Source organism: Oryzias latipes, chromosome 8 (genome assembly GCF_053564925.1).
Source record: "Oryzias latipes strain Hd-rR chromosome 8, Olatipes_Hd-rR_3.1".
NCBI classification, from domain to species: Eukaryota; Metazoa; Chordata; class Actinopteri; order Beloniformes; family Adrianichthyidae; genus Oryzias; species Oryzias latipes.
Window position 1 is genome coordinate 5,117,209 of NC_136244.1, and position 8,255 is coordinate 5,125,463.

The 8,255-nt window shown below is 37.4% G+C and overlaps 3 long non-coding RNA genes across 3 annotated transcripts; 1 reads left to right on the forward strand and 2 right to left on the reverse strand.

Annotated features, from left to right (window-relative positions):
- The first annotated feature begins 227 nt into the window (after window positions 1–227).
- On the forward strand, window positions 228–4,495 carry LOC144994237 (uncharacterized). Its single transcript, XR_013657669.1, has 5 exons — window positions 228–384; window positions 1,015–1,094; window positions 1,173–1,762; window positions 3,999–4,078; window positions 4,157–4,495. It is a non-coding gene; the product is annotated as an uncharacterized LOC144994237 (long non-coding RNA).
- Window positions 1,520–2,956, reverse strand: LOC144994243 (uncharacterized). Its single transcript, XR_013657686.1, has 2 exons — window positions 1,881–2,956; window positions 1,520–1,792 (listed from the first exon to the last, which is right to left on the reverse strand). It is a non-coding gene; the product is annotated as an uncharacterized LOC144994243 (long non-coding RNA).
- A 6-nt stretch (window positions 4,496–4,501) lies between the features above and the next one.
- On the reverse strand, window positions 4,502–5,369 carry LOC144994249 (uncharacterized). The gene is made up of 2 exons (XR_013657694.1): window positions 4,879–5,369; window positions 4,502–4,780 (listed from the first exon to the last, which is right to left on the reverse strand). It is a non-coding gene; the product is annotated as an uncharacterized LOC144994249 (long non-coding RNA).
- Window positions 5,370–8,255: the final 2,886 nt, after the last annotated feature.

Consider the following 8,255-nt stretch of genomic DNA (forward strand, 5'->3'; position numbering starts at 1 on the left):
CATCAAAACAGTAAAACCGCGCATCAAAACCCCAAATCTGCGAATCAAAATGCATAAATTGAGAACCAAAACCCACAATTTGCAACCAAAAGCCTTTCCCCAAAGCACAATCCTATTTCTCAGCTGCCGATTTGTTTTCTCGCCATTCTGAAATCCTGTTTTTGAGTTGCGGTTTTATTTTGAAACTGTCTTTTTGAGTTGCGCTTTTATTTTTTGAGTTGCGCTTTTATTTTTTGCGGTTTTGATTCTAAAACCTGTCGACACGTAAAAACAGCGACATGTCAGTCAAGGGGAGGGGAGGCGGGACATCCCTGATATCCAGAAGCTCATTGGCTACCGAATAAGACCGAGTCTTACGTCAACAGACCAGTTTAGAATGTGCCGGTAAGTTTCTGATGTTTTTCATATCTTTTACTATATTAAAAGATCAAAATTGTACTTTATTTAACCAGAGGACGCCAGCACATTCAGATGAGGAGCTCCCCCAGTAGCTGCTAGTGAAAAAAGATGTTAGAAAGTTAGATGTTGCATGAAAAACTACCACCATTGTTCTCCTGTGTTAGCATGCTAGCTAGCTCAATGCTAGCGGGGTATCCAGCTCTTCTCATGACTTTTGTGGATTAAACAAAGTACATTTTTTACCACAGTGTCAGGATCGGTCATGTAAACCTGGGAATAATTGTCCGTGAATTGTCACTAGGGTTAATCAAATATGTTATAACCTATAAGGTTTCTCAATATTTTTCAGGGTTTACAGACAGAGGGAATTATTGAACAGAGAAACAATATTGCTGTGCCATATTATTCAAAATGTATGCGTCTGCACTATGCAGACTGGCAGAAGTCCGGTATTCGAGTGAACCAGAGCAGAGTAAATTGTAGCAGACCAGCAAAAACGTGTTTTATTCCACTTAAAATTATTCCAGTATTAGACATCAATAGAATTATTAGTATATTTAATTGGGTGGTGGTTTTAAAATTGACTATTGCTGTATGTCTGTTGTTTTCTATAAGGGCCGTTGTTATGCATACCATAACAAAAAAGGCAGGAATACTGAGGCAGCTACGACGTGGATGTCTACATCTTCTTTAAGGTAATGAAAAAAAATTTAATCTTAATTTTTCTCTTCTTTTTTTGGTTAATTAACTTTGCTGTTTTTGTTTCTTTCCAGATGCAGGCCCCAAAGACGTCCCAGTGTGATGCAAAGGCTGTCCAGCAGGCTCACAGACATCTCCTGTCAACTGAAAGAGAAGCCTTTAAAATAGTTGTCCATTTTGACCACACACTGTCTGCTTCCCATTTCTTAGTGCCTGTACGAAAACAGTGACTTTTCCACCTCAAGTCTTTTAAGGAGTTTTAAAAACAGTTATTTTAATTTCTCTGAATTGTGGTTCAGAATTTCACAGAACCTAATGCACTTGACTCTGTGTTTCAAAGATCTTTGCAAAACCATCAGTCTTTTGTACAAAACACATTCAATGGTCAAACATTAAAAAATGAAGCTTTACAAAATACCAGTGGTGATTATTAGCCATTTATTTTCTTAAGGGGGGCAGTATTTTGTAAGGCAGATGAGATCTGTTCACATTGTTAGTTTTTGTTACATCCTGCTGTGATGACATGCATAGATCAGTACATAAATGTTAATGTCTTGGCCATGGTTTTCTGATGTCCCACAAGGGTTGAACAGGTCTGAGAGGAGAGAGGACAAGCCACAGAGGGAACAACAACTCCAACAGTTTCCTGCTCTGCCTGGTTTAAGTCAGTCTGTCGTCCAATGTCCACAGCATCCTGCACACAAAGAAAAATGTATTTAAGACAGTTAAAATGAGTGTGTGTGTGTATATATATTTATATATATATACACACACACACACACCTTAATTGCTACTCAGTAGCTGCATATTGTGAAAGGTAACTTCCTGTGTTAACCTGCAATCTTTAAGGTTGAGAAAATTATTTTGGAATACAGTTCAGAATCAGAAAAACTTTATTGATCCCACCTGTGGGAAATTTGCTCTGGTACTTCAAATAAAAATTGTTTCTTTTATTTATTTATTTTAAATAGGGATTAACTTGATCCCAAACTAGGAAAGGTGTCACTTTCTTGCAGCAATATGTTGCTTTGTTGTTCAATCCATCTGTGTAATCCCTAAGGAAATATTGAAAAACCTTATATATACATGAATGTACTTCTTAAAAAACTATTTGATTAACCATAGTGACAATCCACGGGCAATTATTCCCAGGTTGACATGACTGATCCTGACACTGTGGTAAAAAATGTACTTTGTTTAATCCACAAAAGTCATGAGAAGAGCTGGATACCCCGCTAGCATTGAGCTAGCTAGCATGCTAACACAGGAGAACAATGCTGATAGTTTGTCATGCAACATCTAACTTTCTAAAATCTTTTTTCACTAGCAGCTACTGGTGGAGCTCCTCATCTGAATGTGCTGGCGTCCTCTGGTTAAATAAAGTACAATTTTGATATTTTAATATAGTAAAAGATATGAAAAACATGAGAAACTTACCGGCACATTCTAAACTGGTCTGTTGACGTAAGACTCGGTCTTATTCGGTAGCCAATGAGCTTCTGGATATCAGGGATGTCCCGCCTCCCCTCCCCTTGACTGACATGTCGCTGTTTTTACGTGTCGACAGGTTTTAGAATCAAAACCGCAAAAAATAAAAGCACAACTCAAAAAATAAAAGCGCAACTCAAAAAGACAGTTTCAAAATAAAACTGCAACTCAAAAACAGGATTTCAGAATGGCGAGAAAACAAATCGGCAGCTGAGAAATAGGATTGTGCTTTGGGGAAAGGCTTTTGGTTGCAAATTGTGGGTTTTGGTTCTCAATTTATGCATTTTGATTCGCAGATTTGGGGTTTTGATGCGCGGTTTTACTGTTTTGATGCGCAATACTTTAGGCTCTATTTTGACACCATAATATGGTGTCAAAATAGAGCCTAAAGTATTGCGCATCAAAACAGTAAAACCGCGCATCAAAACCCCAAATCTGCGAATCAAAATGCATAAATTGAGAACCAAAACCCACAATTTGCAACCAAAGGCCTTTCCCCAAAGCACAATCCTATTTCTCAGCTGCCGATTTGTTTTCTCGCCATTCTGAAATCCTGTTTTTGAGTTGCAGTTTTATTTTGAAACTGTCTTTTTGAGTTGCGCTTTTATTTTTTGAGTTGCGCTTTTATTTTTTGCGGTTTTGATTCTAAAACCTGTCGACACGTAAAAACAGCGACATGTCAGTCAAGGGGAGGGGAGGCTGGACATCCCTGATATCCAGAAGCTCATTGGCTACCGAATAAGACCGAGTCTTACGTCAACAGACCAGTTTAGAATGTGCCGGTAAGTTTCTCATGTTTTTCATATCTTTTACTATATTAAAAGATCAAAATTGTACTTTATTTAACCAGAGGACGCCAGCACATTCAGATGAGGAGCTCCACCAGTAGCTGCTAGTGAAAAAAGATGTTAGAAAGTTAGATGTTGCATGAAAAACTACCACCATTGTTCTCCCGTGTTAGCATGCTAGCTAGCTCAATGCTAGCGGGGTATCCAGCTCTTCTCATGACTTTTGTGGATTAAACAAAGTACATTTTTTACCACAGTGTCAGGATCGGTCATGTAAACCTGGGAATAATTGTCCGTGAATTGTCACTATGGTTAATCAAATATGTTATAACCTATAAGGTTTCTCAATATTTTTCAGGGTTTACAGACAGGGGGAATTATTGAACAGAGAAACAATATTGCTGTGCCATATTATTCAAAATGTATGCGTCTGCACTATGCAGACTGGCAGAAGTCCGGTATTCGAGTGAACCAGAGCAGAGTAAATTGTAGCAGACCAGCAAAAACGTGTTTTATTCCACTTAAAATTATTCCAGTATTAGACATCAATAGAATTATTAGTATATTTAATTGGGTGGTGGTTTTAAAATTGACTATTGCTGAATGTTTGTTGTTTTCTATAAGGGCCGTTGTTATGCATACCATAACAAAAAAGGCAGGAATACTGAGGCAGCTACGACGTGGATGTCTACATCTTCTTTAAGGTAATGAAAAAAAATGTAATCTTAATTTTTCTCTTCTTTTTTTGGTTAATTAACTTTGCTGTTTTTGTTTCTTTCCAGATGCAGGCCCCAAAGACGTCCCAGTGTGATGCAAAGGCTGTCCAGCAGGCTCACAGACATCTCCTGTCAACTGAAAGAGAAGCCTTTAAAATAGTTGTCCATTTTGACCACACTGTCTGCTTCCCATTTCTTAGTGCCTGTACGAAAACAGTGACTTTTCCACCTCAAGTCTTTTAAGGAGTTTTAAAAACAGTTATTTTAATTTCTCTGAATTGTGGTTCAGAATTTCACAGAATCTAATGCACTTGACTCTGTGTTTCAAAGATATTTGCAAAACCATCAGTCTTTTGTACAAAACACATTCAATGGTCAAACATTAAAAAATGAAGCTTTACAAAATACCAGTGGTGATTATTAGCCATTTATTTTCTTAAGGGGGGCAGTATTTTGTAAGGCAGATGAGATCTGTTCACATTGTTAGTTTTTGTTACATCCTGCTGTGATGACATGCATAGATCAGTACATAAATGTTAATGTCTTGGCCATGGTTTTCTGATGTCCAAGGGTTGAACAATAGTGACAGGTCTGAGAGGAGAGAGGACAAGCCACAGAGGGAACAACAACTCCAACAGTTTCCTGCTCTGCCTGGTTTAAGTTAGTCTGTCGTCCAATATCCACAGCATCCTGCACACAAAGAAAAATGTATTTAAGACAGTTAAAATGAGTGTGTGTGTGTATATATTTATATATATATATATACACACACACACACACACACACACCTTAATTGCTACTCAGTAGCTGCATATTGTGAAAGGTAACTTCCTGTGTTAACCTGCAATCTTTAAGGTTGAGAAAATTATTTTGGAATACAGTTCAGAATCAGAAAAACTTTATTGATCCCACCTGTGGGAAATTTGCTCTGGTACTTCAAATAAAAATTGTGTTTCTTTTATTTATTTATTTTAAATAGGGATTAACTTGATCCCAAACTAGGAAAGGTGTCACTTTCTTGCAGCAATATGTTGCTTTGTTGTTCAATCCATCTGTGTAATCCCTAAGGAAATATTGAAAAACCTTATATATACATGAATGTACTTCTTAAAAAACTATTTGATTAACCATAGTGACAATCCACGGGCAATTATTCCCAGGTTTACATGACCGATCCTGACACTGTGGTAAAAAATGTACTTTGTTTAATCCACAAAAGTCATGAGAAGAGCTGGATACCCCGCTAGCATTGAGCTAGCTAGCATGCTAACACAGGAGAACAATGACGACGCTGAAGTTGGCTTCCGATTCACAGCTTCCGATTCGCAAGGGCACTAAAGGAACATTCCGCTGTATTTTTTGCACTAAGATCACCTAAAACCGGGTCCTGTTAAAAAACCGCTGGACCTGGACTGCTCAAACCTGGATTAAATTATAATTTAGATAGTAAAGAACACATTAAACACAGATTCTGATTTGTGAAACCTTCCTCTGATTTGTGAAAATGTGAAATAGTGAGAAAAAGGCGATAAAAATAAACCTGAGTCCACTTCAGACCAGGTCCTGTGCAAAAACCGCTGGACCTGGACTGCTCAAACCTGGATGAAATTATAATTTAGATAGTAAAGAACACATTAAACACAGTTTCTGATTTGTGAAACCTTCCTCTGATTTGTGAAAATGTGAAATAGGTTGATTTTTATCGCATTTTACGCACTGAGTCCACCTTAGACCAGGTCCTGTTCAAAAACCGCTGTACCTGGACTGCTCAAACCTGGATTAAATTATATTTTAGATAGTAAAGAACACATTAAACACAGTTTCTGATTTGTGAAACCTTCTTCTGATTTGTGAAAATGTGAAATAGGTTGATTTTTATTGCATTTTACACACTGAGTCCACCTTAGACCAGGTCCTGTTCAAAAACCGCTGTACCTGGACTGCTCAAACCTGGATTAAATTATAATTTAGATAGTAAAGAACACAATAAACACAGTTTCTGGTTTGTGAAAACTTCCTCTGATTTGTGAAAATGTGAAATAGGTTGATTTTTATCGCATTTTACGCACTGAGTCCACCTTAGACCAGGTCCTGTTCAAAAACTGCTGTGTGAAATAATATATTTTTATCGCATTTTATGCACTTTAAGGACAATAGGGACAAGGGAAGGACAACTTACATCAAAACACCAAAACAGGAACTTTAAAGTAAATCAGAAAACAAACCAAGAAATATTGAACAAAAAAACTAAACTTATGTCAGAGATACATGCTAACCGTGACCATAACTATGTATCCAATCTGACATCTGTTTCTCAGTTTATTTTGTATTTTGAGATTTTGATGTCGCCTCGTCTAGCCTTCTTGGATTCCTAAAGTCCATCGTAAAAGTGCCAGCTTTTGTCTGGGCCAAGTATGTGGAATGCAACAAAGTGATTTTGCACACCCAGGTTAGGGCCACCGGCTCGTACCTGTGTGAACACATACAATAGTAAAATCCAGTATAAAAGATAAAAATGTTAAGGAATAAAAAAATACAATTCCACCCAAATTACATGAACAGGACCTGGTCAGAGGTGGACTCAGTGCGTAAAATGCGATAAAAATCAACCTATTTCACGAATCAGAGGAAGGTTTCACAAATCCGAAACTGTGTTTAATGTGTTCTTTACTATCTAAATTATAATTTAATCCAGGTTTGAGCAGTCCAGGTACAGCGGTTTTTGCACAGGACCTGGTCTAAGGTGGACTCAGTGCGTAAAATGCAATAAAAATCAACCTATTTCACATTTTCACAAATCAGAGGAAGGTTTCACAAATCCGAAACTGTGTTTAATGTGTTCTTTACTATCTAAATTATAATTTAATCCAGGTTTGAGCAGTCCAGGTCCAGCTGTTTTTGCACAGGACATGGTCTGAAGTGGACTCAGGTTTTTTTTTATCGCCTTTTTCTCACTATTTCACATTTTCACAAATCAGAGGAAGGTTTCACAAATCCGAAACTGTGTTTAATGTGTTCTTTACTATCTAAATTATAATTTAATCCAGGTTTGAGCAGTCCAGCTCCAGTGGTTTTTGAACAGGACGTGGTCTAAGGTGGACTCAGTGCATAAAATGTGATGAAAAAAATCCTTCTATTTCACATTTTCACAAATCAGAGGAAGGTTTCACAAATCAGAAACTGTGTTTAATGTGTTCTTTACTATCTAATGCATATTTTCATCCAGGTTTGAGCAGTCCAGGTACAGCGGTTTTTGCACAGGACCTGGTCTAAGGTGGACTCAGTGCGTAAAATGCAATAAAAATCAACCTATTTCACATTTTCACAAATCAGAAGAAGGTTTCACAAATCAGAAACTGTGTTTAATGTGTTCTTTACTATCTAATGCATATTTTCATCCAGGTTTGAGCAGTCCAGGTACAGCGGTTTTTGCACAGGACCTGGTCTAAGGTGGACTCAGTGTGTAAAATGCAATAAAAATCAACCTATTTCACATTTTCACAAATCAGAAGAAGGTTTCACAAATCAGAAACTGTGTTTAATGTGTTCTTTACTATCTAAAATATAATTTCATCCAGGTTTGAGCAGTTCAGGTCCAGCGGTTTTTGCACAGGACCTGGTCTAAGGTGGACTCAGTGCGTAAAATGCGATAAAATGAACCTATTTCACATTTTCACAAATCAGAGGAAGGTTTCACAAATCAGAATCTGTGTTTAATGTGTTCTGTAGTATCTAATGCATAATTTCATCCAGGTTTGAGCAGTCCAGGTACAGCGGTTTTTGCACAGGACCTGGTCTAAGGTGGACTCAGTGCGTAAAATGCGATAAAAATCAACCTATTTCATATTTTCACAAATCAGAGGAAGGTTTCACAAATCCAAAACTGTGTTTAATGTGTTCTTTACTATCTAAATTATAATTTAATCCAGGTTTGAGCAGTCCAGGTCCAGCTGTTTTTGCACAGGACCTGGTCTGAAGTGGACTCAGGTTTTTTTCCCGCCTTTTTCTCACTATTTCACATTTTCACAAATCAGAGGAAGGTTTCACAAATCAGAATCTGTGTTTAATGTGTTCTGTAGTATCTAATGCATAATTTAATCCAGGTTTGAGCAGTCCAGCTCCAGCGGTTTTTGAACAGGACCCGGTTTTAGGTGATCTTAGTGCA